Source organism: Rattus norvegicus, chromosome 19 (genome assembly GCF_036323735.1).
Source record: "Rattus norvegicus strain BN/NHsdMcwi chromosome 19, GRCr8, whole genome shotgun sequence".
NCBI classification, from domain to species: Eukaryota; Metazoa; Chordata; class Mammalia; order Rodentia; family Muridae; genus Rattus; species Rattus norvegicus.
In genome coordinates this window covers 25,221,378-25,237,387 of record NC_086037.1, presented here as the reverse complement: position 1 = coordinate 25,237,387, position 16,010 = coordinate 25,221,378, and the positions used below count along the sequence as shown (strand labels likewise).

General features: G+C 44.3%; 1 pseudogene; it reads right to left on the bottom strand.

The window, feature by feature from the left end:
• Nucleotides 1-1,681: 1,681 nt before the first annotated feature.
• LOC134483466 (DNA-directed RNA polymerase II subunit GRINL1A-like) lies at nt 1,682-3,706 on the bottom strand (annotated as a pseudogene).
• Between the last annotated feature and the right edge of the window lie 12,304 nt (nt 3,707-16,010).

Sequence of the window (16,010 nt, the reverse complement as noted above, 5' to 3'; positions counted from 1 at the left end):
AATTAAGAGGATCTTGAGACCAATGATGTCTCAAATTAACAGGCATCCATACATATATTTTTTGCTGAATATCATAATAGAATATTGATTTATATTAAACTAAATAGATGAATTAATACATGAATACTAATGACAATTAGTACAAGCAAATCCATTAGCAAAATTAAATCTACCTATTAAAAAGAAATATGGCATAGGAATACAAGTAGTAACCTTTTCTTTCTTAAATGTTGTAAAATTATACTGAGAGGCAGATTGAGCAGTCCCAGAAAAGCTTCCATTAGCAAGCACAGCTTCTTTTAATGCAGTGACAGTCTTCCACAAATGAGCTTGAAACACAGTAGGATCTTCCACAGAGGCCAGTCGAACATCAGCAATGCCTCCATCTCCACACTCCATCAGCAAGCATCCATTAAGGCGTTCATTCTCCTCTCAGTTCATCCTGGTAACATTTGACAAATCACAAGTGGTAACATTCCATTCTGAACATGTATTAATAATTGGCCATAAGGACCCCAATTTATTCATTTATCTTGAATAATTTTTCGAAACATGCCAGGGCAGTATTTCCAATTGCATGGGAGATATTTTAAGCCTACATAAGTAAACCAAGCACAAATAGGATATACTGGCTTGCTAACAAATGTAATGTTATTCCAATTTTGGTTATAGACCAAGCTGTCAATCCTGGAGACTGTAACAATTTTTCCTGGTAATCGCCAGTTTTAATAACCCATTTGTAGGCCTGGTCTCTTTCCTAAACACAAAGGCATCTTTAATCCAGCATAAGGAAAATTATACAAAGCTCCATCACGTCTATTCAAAAGGTCAAATTATTCCAAAGAGATGACAAAATGCTTGGGGTCGTGTATAAAACCACATCTGTTTCCCCGCCAAGTAGCAGGTTCAAATAAAGGTGGACAAGGAATATAAGCCTGATAACTCGCATTGGCCACAACAGAAGAAACCGTGAGTAAAGCACACACTGCTAACAATACGTGCTCAGCAGTAAAGGACTTTCCTGTAGGAGACAACATAGTTTTCCTTTCAGTGCTTAATCGCCTCAGCTAGGTAATGGGGTTGTCACTGCATCGATCCTTCTCCGTTGTCGTTTGGCGACACTAAGAGAAGCCAGGGCCTCAGTAATGGAGGACACCTCCTTCATCTCCGGAGAACATCCATCAGGAGAGAATGTAGCTGGTTTAACTGGATTCTTCTGAGGGTAGGGAGCGGTTCTTATCATTCTGTGCTTGGATCCGTCTCCTGGGTAACCAGAATTGTCCCCCATCCTGTAAGGAGACAAAATCCTCTCCCCTACATACAGTAAAGTCCCTTCCTGTCATTCAGCATCTCGGGCAATTTTTATCCATATTGTCTGTTCCATGCCTTCAGGGAGAAGTCCAATAAAGTGTCTATCTGCTCTGCATATAACTTCACCTTGTGGTAAATTAAGAAGAGTAATAAAAAATAATGCTTATGCCAATATTACTCTGGGACTGGTATGCCAACTCCATTCAGGCTGTGTAAGGTCATCTCTTTTCCTCCTTTTTAATTTTATAATTTGTCATTTCAGGGTATGGTGAACTCTTTCAACAAAAGCTTGTCCTTGTGGATGGCATTCTATACCAGTAATATGTACAATATGATATCATTGACAAAATGTTTTTTTTTTTTTGCTCTGATTGGTATTTTATTTCTCCTTTACAAGTTCCACATAATAGACAAAGGCTTTTTGATAACATTGTTATCTTTGCTGGAAATGATCATATAATCATTTTAAAAAGCACAAATGTGCACATACAGGACTGAGGTTTCTGCAGCCTGTAAACACCTCTGTGGGTTTAACAAGGAAAAAAAGCAATATACTGACAATTCAACTGTAACTCTTAGAAAAACACCGGTTTCCTTACCAATCACGAGTGTCCTGTACAGGGACCTATCATCCCAGATGGCAATGAGTTCAAGCCTAGGGCAGCCAGGAGCAGCTCCCCATACCGGGTCAGAAGACCCTCCCCACCCAGCACTTCTTCCAAGTGCTCCTTAACCTCATCACAGGTGACAGCAGTCACCCCAAGAGAGGACAGAGCAGCAGACACAGTGGTGGTGGTTCCCAAGTGTTGTATGCGGCATTTCACATCCAGCGTCTCAGGAACGTGTCCATGCAAGCATGCGTACCATTCTTTAGACTGCTCCCCTCATTTCTTGAGTGAGGGGACCAGGCCTTCCTAATTCACTTTTGGTGCCTGGAATAACAAAATATTTCACCAGAAGGGGTGCAAGCAGTGCTATCTGATAAGAATACGAAGAAGAAAAAAGCAGATATCTTAAAGAAAACGTGTGTTCTACTCACACTAAAATGTCAGACCAATGCATAATATACTGCAAAGCTGTAACACAATACGGCCAAACACAATGTTCAAATATTGAACTGTTCAAGCATGTGAAGATCATCTTCTGAAAGACAAACTGGGTTCTTATTTTGTAGCTACCTTTGTGTAACTTCAACTGCTGTCCCTCAACAAGGTCTGACACTGTCTTGGTACTTGTTTGGAAGTTGGATGAGACAATGTAAGCTCAACAGTCAACTCCCGGGATCTCCCAGCGCTCATTTTCAGCATTCATCCGAGGACTGGGCATCATCTTCATCCCTCACTTCTCGGTATCTCCCTGAAGACTCCCCTTCTGGATTGTAGCTCTGCATTGTAATATTCAGTCTCTCAGCTAGTTTCTGTGCTGCGAGCTTTGCCCGCATCTTCTCATAATTCTGCTTCTGCTCTTTCTGCAAAGCCAGTGACTCTTCTATGGAGAGCAGCTGTGCAGGCAGGGGGTGGAGCAGAAGAAGGTGAGCTGCTGTGACATCATCAAGATGCTGCCTAGCCCTGCATAGCTGCTCTTCTGAGGAAGCAGGAGACTGAACCCTCTGACAATGACTTGGTGAGTCACTCTGTTGTGTGGGTAACACATTGGTCTTAAACTTATGAGGAGGGGGCACTGGGTTTCTAGCTCGCATTTCTATCACTGTCATGTAATGAGGCTTCTTAGGAGTCTCACTCTGCAGTTCTGGAAAGTTCTCAGTGCTGGTGTTTTCTTCTGAGGGTTCAGTCTGGTCTGCAGTTGTGATCTTTTGCAATTTAGTGATAAACAGACTGTCGACGCTGCTGGAAACCTCTTCCACTTGACTTGAATGCTGGGGGAGTTGTTCATTAACTTAAGATGGGGGAGCCTGGGCTGTGATGCGGACAGACGGGCTGGTACTCACTGTGCAGCCAGTCTCCAAAGTCTCTTCATTGCCTTTGTGAGTGAGCTGTGTAGGTCCCTGAGTTTCTGAGGTTGTTTTAGATGATTCAATGTCTACTGACGAACATTCAGGAACTAATGATGAAGTATCAAGCATCAGGTCAGAATTCTGGGCCTTGTCTATGTCGGTATCAACTCTTGTGGTTGCTTTATGCCTTAGCTTACAGTCAACACTAACAGGATGAAGTAGTTCAGTTCTCCCTCTGACCTCTTCACTTTCTGAAATGGCAGCTTTCAGTTTGGCAGTGGTGTCTGAGATCTTTTTACCTTTGTCGGGCAATTTGCAAATGAATTTTTCTTTGCGCAAAAGTCTCTCCTGGCGCCTCAACCTCTCCCGCAGCTCCGCCAAACTCTGCCGCCCCACGTCCTCAGGAACTGGGGGCTCGAAGCCTCAGGGCAGGGAGCACATTGTGCATGGGCTGAGGCTGGCCCCGCAGGCAGGGTTCCCCAGCAGGGCCCATGGTGGTCGCAGGCTTCGTGGGGGCCGCAACTCTGGAGCACGTGCAGGAGTCGCCATTTTCCTGGAAGAGCCGACAAAATTGTTTAAATTGATAAGAAATATATGTTGGTCCATAATCAGTTTTAATTTTAGAAGGCGGTCCCATAACAGCAGAAGTTTCCAATAGATGCTGTATAACATGAGCAGTGCGTACTCCTGGCAATGGTGTAGCCCATACAAATTTTGAAAAATTATCTATGCTTACAAGTATATATGAAAGGCGACCAAACTCAGAAATATGGGTTCCATCCATCTGCCACGATGTATTAGGTTGCATTCTTCTGGGATTAATTTCAGATGGAATACATTTTATAAGTGAAGGCTCACAAATACCACAATTAGCAATAATTTGTTTGGCTTCAGAATAGGGAACCTTATATTTAATATGCAAATATCCTGTATTGGCATGATTATGACTGTTTTCTTCTGGGGTAGCAAATGCCACTAATTGATCTACCATATGATTGCCATGTGTTAAAGATGCTGGCAATCTTGAATGTAATCTAATATTTGTAATAAATATTCTAGAGTTTCAGAATAACAATAGTCCTTTAATATGTGAGAATAACATTTAATATCGGCTTAGATGTAGAAACAACAGCAGTCGCAATATTCTGTACTACTACAACATAAGCTGACTCGGCTTTAATATTTTTACATCATGAGTAAAATCCTGCAATACATTAATTACTTCTAATACTTCATTTTGTTGAACTGACCCAAAAGAAGATTCTTGTCCCCAAAATTAATCTTTGGTCCAATAAGCCATCTGTCTTAGATGTTTGGTCTTAGAGCCATCTGTAAACACAGTAAGGGCAGATGGTAATGGATCAACAGAAATTAGTGTATTTATCACATTTTTTTTTTTGTTTTCTTAAGCAATCCCAGAATTTACTATGGGGAAAATGAAATTCAGTATTTCTAGTGTAAGAAATCATGGGTAATTGAAAAACTTCAGACGTCTGCATTAAATATTCCACTTTATTTTTGCTTAATGAGAAAACAAAAGCAGCACAATCATATCCCCACAGTGTAACAGGTCTTTGTATGCCTTGCTGAATAATTAAAGAAATTTGTTCCTCATATGTTGTTAATGTTTTGTTAAAGAAAATTTAATATGTATCCATTCTAAAGGCAACTCATCTTGAGCTAAAGTGCCTATAGGATATTCAAGAGTATTTCAATGTATAAGTTAATAACTCTATCTGGATCAATATGTGCCAAATATGCATCTTTCCATTTTCAGAAAAGATATCCTCTTCCATGCCTTCATATAAGCATTAATATCCCCAGTTTCCTTTCTAGGTAATAATGCTCTCCTGTACTCTTCATTAGCATTTTCAAAAGCAAGCATTTTCAGCAGTTGTCCTCTAGCTTCCTCTCCTACCACTGTTCTTTCCATTGTTAATTTTAGTATACATAAAAACTTAATATATGGTTCATAGAAAGTTACTGCCTTTTTCAACCAACTACTATCTTCCTTTATAATAAGTTGGTTGGGCCACACCTTGAACCGATGATAGACATTGTCCCAGGATAGACATTCTTTATCAGCAGGTCTCAGGGTAGGACTGGATATGTGACCCTGTGCTATAGCACTGTCCAGAGTGGTAAATGCAGCTTCTGAAGAGGAATGCAGGCCTGGCCTCTAGACCTCCATCTTCCAGGCCTGTCTGCAGAGCCTGATGCCCTGGCAAAAGAGACTCCTTCTCTCCAGAGGAGCACTGCAGTCAAATGACATCTCAGTGATGAAAACTACCAGTCCCCAAAGGCATGCCACTGAGCAGAGATAGCCTCAGTCATGCACCTCTGCCCATCCCCAGTTCCTCGTGTCAGTAACTCAACCCTTTCATGAACTAGATGGCAATACTTGAGGCAGGATGATCAGTAGTTTACTGGCCAATCTGGGCTCTATGAGATGCTCTCCCTGAAATCAGAGCCAGCAGGAAATTCAGTATGAAAGCTCTTTGTAGCCAAGCTCAACAACCCGGTTCAGAGCCTGGGACCCCACACGGTAGGATAAAGTGACTCCCATGGCTTTTTCCTCTACCTTCAACACTCATGCTTTGGAATGCACACCCCTACAATGAGATCAATACACATGGAATAAAAATTAAACAGAAAAATTAATGAAGACAATGCAGACAATGTTTTAAAGTATCCTGGGAGTCCTCACTCTGCACTACCCTTTCCTTTGCCTTGGGAACATCACCTGCACCAGAGGCTGAGACTTCCTGCAAGAGAGAGAGGAGAGATGCACTGTTCATTCCACTGGAGCTGTGCAAAGACCAGAGCCACCTGTCTTTTCCTGATAGTGGGAGCTGGGCCCAAGTGTGGGCTGCTCCTACTAGAGGCACCACAAGAAGAGGACCACCTTCCTCAAACCTTCCAGCAGGGCTGGGAGCTGGAGGCTTCTGGTATTGGCTTCTCCCTGCAGCAGGGGGCAAAACGTGGGCATATGAGGTAACATGGAACCCTGTAATTCTACAAAGTGCAGAAGCTCCTGATGTCCCTCATGGTGCCCCAGAGCCTGCCCATCACACATGGAGGCTTCAGTAACATGGCCTTGTCCTGACCTGTGTGCACTCTGCATCCACACTCTCTACCCCCTGCTTTTCGGCGTTGGAAGTCTCAGGTGTAGGAGGCGCCTACCATAGGCCTCTTCTCTCAGCATTTCAGCATTTTACATTTTATGTAGTTTGTGGTGTTCCTGTGCCATGATATGCACATGGAGAGCAGAGGACACAATGTGGACTCAGTTCTCTACTTTCACCAGATGATCAAACTGAGGCCATGAGGCTGGGTGGCAGAGCCTTTACCTGCTGAGCTGTGATACCCACTTGACCTTCACCAAGCATCCTTTGCTGTACACAGATATATCAGCCTGTGACCCTCATCCTCCAGACTCTTATGAAGCAAACCCCATAGGTGTGGAGCTCTCATGTTAGCCAGGCCTAAAGGGGAAGGCAGCAAGCCCTTCAGGAGCTCTAGAAAAATGTCTATACTGGGACTAAACTGGTGCTGCCATGTAGGGCTACATTTTTCCTTTAAAACAGGAGGATTTGTGGTGGTGGTGGTGTACACCTTTGATCCTAACACTTGGGAGGCAGAGGCAGACAGATCTCTGTGAATTCTAGGCCAGCTCCCTCTATAGAGCTAGTTCCAGGTCAGCTACACAAAAGAAACCCTGTTTCCATGAGTAAAACAAAGAAAGAGAAAGAAAGAAAGAAAGAAAGAAAGAAAGAAAGAAAGAAAGAAAGAAAGGATTTATATTTTGTATACAATGAGATGCCTGCATGTCTATACCTGAACCATCATGTTAACTATAACTCTTGTCACATCTGCATTAATTCAAATACTGAGGGCTAAATGGTTAAATATTAATGACAATACAATTGGGGGTGGTGCTGAAGAGATGGATGGTTTAGTGGCTAAGAGCAGAAGACCAGGGTTCAGTTCCCAGTGCCCACATGGTGGCTCGTATTAGCCTGTAATTGCAGTTCAGTGGAATCGTTCTGGACTTCATGGGCACCAGACATACCACATGGTGCACAAGCATTTATTACGTGAAACACTCAGGCCCATAAAAATAAGTAAATAAAATATATGGTTAACAGACACTGTGATTCAGGAAGTTCTTAGTGACTTTGGTTATAATTTCTCTCTCACGGAGAAATGTCTTCCTCATGGCTCGGCCTCCCTGGCTTCTAGGACATTCCCTAGCTCTGTGGAGCATGAAGTACTCAACACCATAAGCCAAGCATTGCAAAGCCATCTGCACCTTCACTGCTACACCTTCACCATGGCTGTGTCTAAAGGGAGAGACTTGGAATCCCACAGATGCAAGGCCAAACCTGTTGGGCTATGTGAGCCCACCCACCCAATAGTCAGATCTACTCCTGTCCTTGGCTATGGCATGAGGCTCTTAAGACAAATTAATCTGAAGGATCTCAACAGCTATGCTGTTAGACCTCTCATTGCTCTGCCCGACCTACAAGCTCCTTTCCTGGCTGAAATTCACACCCGAACTCCTCTCCTGCCTCAGCCACCATCAGCTCTTCTACTCCTCTCCACCTGTGCTCTGAATAATCCACACTAAGGTGGACGTTAACCTCTTGTGGACCTCCAGACGTATGCTTGTGATTACTCTTCATTGGCTGTTTTGTATGGGTAGGCGGGTTCTTCTAGTCTCATGCAGAACACTGCTCACACATTTTGGATCTTACAACACCCTCTTGATTGAGAATCCTGACTAATGACTGACTGACCTTCCATGCCTGAAGTCACCCTCTGTCTCCCAGTCCAAGATGAGAATCCCCACCCTAACCCCATGGTGTCCAGTTTCATCTCAGAAGCTAGACTCTGCACTACCCAATATCATTTGGATCTCGGCCACTAATTCTCTGTTAAATCGTTCCTCTCTTCTTTAAAACAAATTCATTTTGTTGTTTATTTTTTGAGACAGGGTTTCTCTGTTTGGCCCTGGCTATTCTGACATGCTCTCTGTAGATCAGACTTGTCAGGAAACCAGATATCGGCCTGCCTCTGCCTCTTAAGCACTGGGATTACTGGATTGTGCCAGCATGTTTAATTAAAAATTAATTAGTGGCAGTGCATGTTGGCACATGCCTTTAATTCCATCCGTTGGGAGGTAGAGGCATTGTGAGTTCCAGGACAGCCAGGGCTATAAATTAACACCTTGTCTCAAAGAAAACAAGCCAAAAATGAAACAAAAATGTTGCAATATGGTCTTAGGTATGTAACTGAGTCTGTTCTTGAACTCTGAATCCTCCCACTTTCACTCAGGTGCTAATCAGCAGGCTTCTGTCTTGACTTTCACTGTGCACTCAGGGCTGCCAGGACTGTTACCTCTCCCAGTGTAACTCCTGACTCTCTCATCAGCATCATCACAAAACTCCTACTAAGAATTAAGGAAACCTGAATTCTAAGGAACAGTCGGAGCTCCAGTATTTCCAAAGCTCACTCTAATACAGATGGATCCTATGCTGCAGTAAAATGGTCACAGCTGGAGGTCTTAATTCCAGGACTTGGGACAGAGGGGTTGGAGGATCCTGAATTCAAGGTTATTTTTATGTTACAGTGTTGCTCAAAGTGAGTTGGGCTGCTACAAGATACCCTGTCTCAAAACTATACCAAACACACCTAAAATGAAACAGAGGAGTTTGAGTGGGCACAGATGGGAAAGCTCGGCACTTTATGGCTAAGCCACCTGCTGCCAGCACCAAAGTCCATGCACAGCCCCAATTCTGAGCTGTGTCTGGGACCCCACTTAGGAGCACGCACCAAAGTAGCTCAGATCCAGGGCTTTTGGTCTAAGAGGAATTTAGGCAGTCACACTTTGGATGCCAGTTCTCCAGCTCAACTGCCTGTCAGCCCAGGATCTGGTCTTAGTCATGGCTTGGCATCCCTAAATTCCTCCCAGCTGTGCTCTGAACTCACCCTGTGCCCGGTTCTGATGAATCTGCCATTCTCCATGGGAGTAGCCTCAAGAAGTCCCTCACATCTGAAGCACCACTCTGAGTGCACTAAATACTGCAGGGGAGGGGCGTGGCCAGCAGAGCACCCACCCCTTTCAGCTGTAGAACATTTAGCTCTAGAGTGAGCACTGCTGTGCATTGTGGATCTTAAGCAGTATTCCAGCCTTGGCCTGGGAAGAGCCGTTGACACCCACACTTTCTGGGGTGATATTGTCTCCTGAGAATAGAGTCAGATCAGGAGCAGCAACTGATGTTCACGAGAGACAAACTTTCTTCACCACCTGCCCATGCTGGCCCTAGGATCTGGGCTTTTTGGGTGACATGAGTGTTGAGCCCCCCAGGTAGATGGGTTTTCAGGGGTCAGGTGGTTATTGTCACCAAAGGTATCCACAAGGATAAGTCATACTGTACTAATTCCCATATTAGATCCCTTCTCATGGGTCACAGAGGTCGTGCTGGGTCCTAAATGTGGACCCAGGTTCCTGGCACTTTTGAAGAGACTGGTCAGGGCGCAGGCTTCAGGACATTTTGTTTGAATTATTTTGGGGGATTTTATTTTTACTGTTGGGGGCAAACCTAGGGCTGCCATGTGCTGGGAAAAGGCTTTGCCACAGCTGTAGATCATCCCTAATTATAAACTCCTAAATTCTCCCAATCCTGGAACTTTCTAGGTCCCTCACATGATGCAACCTTTGGGGGATTCCTCACATAGAATCATGGGGTGGATTGCATCCCAAAGAGAGACAGTGGGAAATGTTCCCCAGTGTCTGCCTGTGGCTGTGGTGATGAGAGTGGATGTAGTGACCAGTGGATGGCAGGGCCCATGTGAAACCCTTTTGGTTTCCACTTGAGTGGAATCTTCACCATGCCTTTTTTTTTTTTTCTTGAAACACAGGTTGGCCTGGAACTTACAGTCTTCCATCACTCTGACTCAGTTTCCCATGACTGGGATCACAGGCTTAAATTACTATGCCCATCTTTCTTTTTTTGTATTTATAAATCTTCTAAAAGCCAGAAGGATATAGAATTTAAAATTTTGCGGTCCAAGGCATTTCCAACAGGGGATTCTTGACCTAGGAGTGTCCAGACCAGTGTTTATTGTGTGGCTACTTCATTCCCATAACAGCTTATTTTTGACAAAGAGTTCCAAGGTGTGATGTCACTGGGCATCAGGCGGTGTCCCAAATAGCAGCACTGACTCAGGTTGTAATTTAGGCTGGAGAAACTTACTAGGACCCTGGTAATCCTAGCACCCTGGGGCCTCACATGTCCTTAGTCTGATCTAGTGATGAATCAACTGCTCTTGAGGGTGGATTGGAATTCTAGTCACTGTGAGGCAGGAGCATTAGTATCCTACAGCCACTCTGGGCTCCATAGGAAGACCCTGTTTCAATATAAAAGGGGTCACCTGCGAGTTCTTACTGTCTTCCCTGAGGCCTTCCTGCTGGAGTTAGAATAGCTGTCTCACCAAGTTGAAGTAGAGGGCAGAATGTTGGTGCCTTCTATAATGAGGACTAGTAACAGATAGTCTATGGAAATTCTAGAAAGTTCTACAGGTATTTATGTCCTGTGCATGGGAATTGCTGGCTTCCCTGTGTCCTTTGCCTTTAATTTGCAGTCCATGGGGCACCTGGGAATGTCCCCAAACCAGGCTGCACACAGGGCTTGTCCCATGATTCTCACTTGCACCCAGTGCCTGCCTGATTGTCATAAGTCTGACAGAGCCACTGTATGCTCACCTGACACCTGCAGAGAGCACTATATGGGGCCCTACCATCCCCACACTGCCCATCAGTGTCTACAATGTCCCTATATGGCACTGAGATGATCTAAGCTGCTTCCGGCCTATGTGCTGCATCAGAATCTGACCATTCCTAATTTCCTCCTCTCATACCCACACTAGAAGCCCTGTACCCACACTAGCCCCAGCTGGCCTGTTGCCTACTGACATCTCATGGACTCTGCCCCAATCCCCTGCCCTGCCCTGCCTTGCCCTGCTGTGCCCTGCCCCAAACCCCTGCCCTGCCCTGCCCTGCCCTGCCCTGCCCTGCCCTGCCCGGCCCCAATGCCCTGCCATGCCCTGCCCCAATCCCCTGCCCTGCCCTGCCCTGCCCTGCTGTGCCCTGCCCCAATGCCCTGCCCTGCCCCAGTGCCCTGCCCTGCCCTGCTGTGCCCTGCCCCAATCCCCTGCCCTGCCCTGCTGTGCCCTGCCCAAAACCCCTGCCCTGCCCCAATGCCCTGCCCTGCCCTGCCACAATCCCCTGCCCTGCCCTGCCCTGCCCTCACTCAGCTGACAATGTGGACATCTCAGGACAGTCACTGGACAATGGCTGACACACGTGTCTGAAGACTGGAATTGTTTCTCGATCTTGGAGAGGAAAGAAGGACCCTCCAACTACACTGTCCTCTAAGGAAGTTTATTCAGGTGAGGGATGACAGGGACTGTTTTGTCTCACGTCACACATGTCAGTAGAAAATATCCTAGGTATTGGATGCCGCTGTTAGCATTAACAGAACAAAGCACATAGTGTTGGGAAGATTAATAAATTATGAGTAGGATTAGAAAACCCCAAGCCTCTTCCAGGTCCTAAGAGAGCAAAAAATACCACCAAACATAGCATTAATGTGATAGGTTGGTTAAATCTAGTTACTAGATTCTAGTGTGATACATATGACTTTTTGTGTCATGCTCAGCTTATAATGACTAGAGGACCTAAGCTTGAGAGTCACCAATGCCTCTCCCTTGCTTCTCTAGCTGCTGAGCATTGAAAAGCCCTAATGAGACAGCATCTGTTTGCAGACATACTGGATAAGTCTTCTGCACTTTATCTCTCTGAGTCACCTCCACTCTCAGTAAGTCAGTTTAATTCCATAAATTGTAAATGAGTCACGTGGAAAATATACTTTCTCAATACGATCACAGATTTCCATGTAAAAGGTGAAACATGAACTATCCCACCTAAGTTCTGGGCTTGCACAGACCTGCTCTGCAAAAGAAACATGTGGTCACAGCTGCAGTCTGCATTCACTATGGATGCTCTTGAGGACCTCCCTAAACTGCATATATTAAGATAATTATCTTGCTTTCTATCAAAAGAATTCATTATGCCAAGTTGGCCTGTAGAAGGAGGCTAGTCTCTTCTGTATTTTATCAGATGTGCATAATCTATATGATCATCGATAGTAAGTGAAAGCTCTGTTTGGAATTGAAACTGAGTGATGCTGGAGGATGATGCTGAATGCACAATGAGCAGTGGAGGCACCAGAGCCCGGTGTGGATGCCTAGCAGGCTACCACATTGAGCAGGCACCCCTCAACCACCTGTACATACAAATCTCCTGAGATCTCTCTCCTTAATGGGAGATGATGGCGTCCATCTAGTATAGCACATGCCCTGGAAGGACAAAAGCTACCTACAGGAGCTGTGGTGATGGCTCACAGGTTAGAGCATCTGCTGCTCTCTCAGAAGAACCACATGGTCCCTAACAATCATCTACAGTGGGGAATGCTATTCCCTCTTTTGGATCATGAGGGAAATGCACTGAGGAGTGCATACATACATACATACATTTGAAAAAAAAAGATCCATTGAGTTACATGATAAAAATAAATATAATCAGCAACAATAAAAAACACAGCATATGAATGATCAAATGAAACAGCACCTATAAAAACCTATTTCCCAAAATGACGTTGATGGTCATTATCTTTGTGGTTTAATACTAATGCTGTATTGTAAGAAAAACCGAGGCACATGGTTCTCGATTAGGATTATTCTATATTCCTTTGTGAAAGTTGTCATTTTTTCTGCAGCTCTACAGGCATGAGTGTGTGTTACTCAATATCTGGGCAAACAGTCAATAAGGAATGGGTGTTGTAGACTGATATAGATTAGGATGAGCAGAACACATGACAGCATGGATACAGTATGTCAGTGATTACATCATAAAGTGTGTGTCCATAAAAAAAGTCACATTATCCACACAAAAGACACTATCACCCTGTGTACAGCTTGGTGGCTTTAAATTCCCTATTTACTCATGCTGCCTGGACCATGCAAAGATCCATATCCAGCTGTCAGTTCTAAGTCTACAGGAGGGGAAAGGACCCTTGAATAAGATGGTCTTAAGAGTCAAGAGTTACAAATCAATTTTTATTCATAAGGAATACAATTTACAAAAAACAGGCATAAAATGAACAACTAAAATGGTATAAAAAATGAAAAACAGTAACAAGAATATATAAGTATGAAATAACAAAAAGAAAACTTCAATGAAAATCATAACCAAAAATATTTCTTAACAGCATTTTCTTAATGAACATTTAGAAACACAGTTGTAGTGCTGTTTCTCCTCTAGGACATGAGATGTCAAGGCAGTCCCCTCATTTGTCTCTCAAATGGTGTTATCTGTATGAGAGAGGAGAAAGACCTCAATGAGACAGGCTGGCATACGGATACATAAATTTAGGGTCTCTATACAATGAGGAAATTAACTGAGAAGAAGAATATTCTCCCCAAAAAAGTCTTTGACTGTTGAGGATTGTCGTCAGCAGGGAACTCCTGACAGAGAAACTCACTCTTCAGGGGGCTGTCTTCTTGGGATCTGTCCTATTCCATGTCTCCTGCAGTTCCTGAGACCTGGGAGGAGAAGGCAGCTATTAAGACACTGATTTAGTGGGGACACGCATACCAGGTGTCAAGTTGCTGCCTTCTGTCCCTTCAGCTGCATTGGACAGACAGCACTGATCTTTTCACTGAAATCATTGCTGATATCTCTGCAGCCTGGGGAAAGTCACCAACAACCCTCACAGTACTGTGGGAGAACAAGCTGCTCCTTAAACTTCTACCAGTGAAAACCAAGAACGGGGAAAGGAGAAGAGACCTAACTGGGTTGCAGGAAGAAAGTAGAAGGCCACATGATACTGAGATCAAAGCCAATGACCAGGACTCATTTGCCATTTGCACTTGGTTCTTATCCCTACAAGGTGCTTCCAACCATCACATGACCCCTGTATGACCTTTGTCACACGACCAAGAACTCGTTCAAAACTCTTCATAGCATCCAATCTATGACAGGGAGATGCAGTCATGTGATATGTTATTCCTCTGTCACCATTTCTGGACTGCAGTTTCAAAAAGGGCAGAGAAGTGTACTTGCCCATAATTCAGTTTCTGAAAAGTGGTTAACATCCCAGAATACTTGTGCATAGACAGAGCAATGAATAACTCTATCACATGAGGTGGGTGACTGATTGGGTGTGGGGAGATTAGAAAGATGATAGGGGAAGCAAAGATGTATCCAATAGGCAAATGGTATCAGACATTGTTAATCTGACTCAGCTGCTTGTTCCTACCAAATTTTGCTGGGTCTGGAGGTTGCTGGTCTTCTCCTGTTCGTCTTCAGCATTCGGGTTCAACTCAAACAAATATCGCTCTAACTCCTTGCTCTCCTGCTTCAATGTGACCAACTTCTTCTTCATACATGCCTGGTCCATCAGGAGCCGGCTGTGCAGGTTGCTGGAAACACACTCTGCATAGTAAGATCCTGAAGCCTCTTCCTCCCATTCCAACTGCCAAATCCCACAAACTCCACCAGGACCCAGATACCCATAAAGACTTCATAGAATACATCTCCATACATGTAAGGCTGCTCCACAAACAGCAAACGGCCAATCCAGGGAAGAATAAATTGTTTCTGTGACCCAAGCACCTAACAGTCCATGTCTCTCCAAAAGAACAAGGAATCTACAACTATCCATGAAAGCCCAATGCATCTGGGCAACATCAATTAGTAGGCAGTAAACAACCTCAAGAGGACAGTAGAACCAAGGGAGGTCATGCTAACCATGTGGTCCCCACATTGAGCTTTGTTAAACCTGGTATGACCCCAGAGGCCCAGGTCGGCCTAATAACACTCTGATGCCTGAATCAGTATAGTTCTATCCAGAGCCTTCTAAAGATGCATAGACACTGTGCTGAGAAGTCACAGTCTCTTATGGAACTGAAACTGAGTCCAAAAGACCCACGGCACAGTGATATTTAAACAGCAGAAGACATGGACCCAGAGCTGCAGGCTCTCCAGTCCAGAACAAAGAGAGGCAGCAATGGATATTCCACAAGTGATGGGCCCTTTTGACCAGTACTTACCGATAGAAGTTAATCTCCTTCTTGAGCTCCTGAAATTTCTCACGATGTTCAATGTTCTTTGTGTCTAAGTTGTGCAGTAATGACATGACCTCTTTCTCCTTTATCTTCAAGTTTTCATAAAATGGATTTGGCCTGAAGTAGGGGCTGGCCCCAGGAAGATAGAACCCAATGAACATCAAGGTTTAGGATTATATGAACTCAGGCTATGTCTTGTATTACCCCAGCCCTGGAAGGACACTTTCTGAATTCTACATATTTGGATCTTCTTCAGCTTCAGAAACTTGGAATTGTGTGCCCAGGACAACAGAAGCTAAGCACCCAGATAAAGGGTTCCCTGGCTCACTTTTTTCAATCAGGAGGGCTGGATCTGCATTCAAACCTGTTATGCTGTCAAGAGCCTAGGCCACAGAGCTTACCCAACCACACACACACACACACACACACACACACACACACACACACATCCAGAAACCTCTGATTTCATTTTTCCTGTTTTGACAAGTGGAATGCTACAAGCCGAATAACTAATATTCTAGAGGCAGACAGTACACATAATTCTGGAGATGAG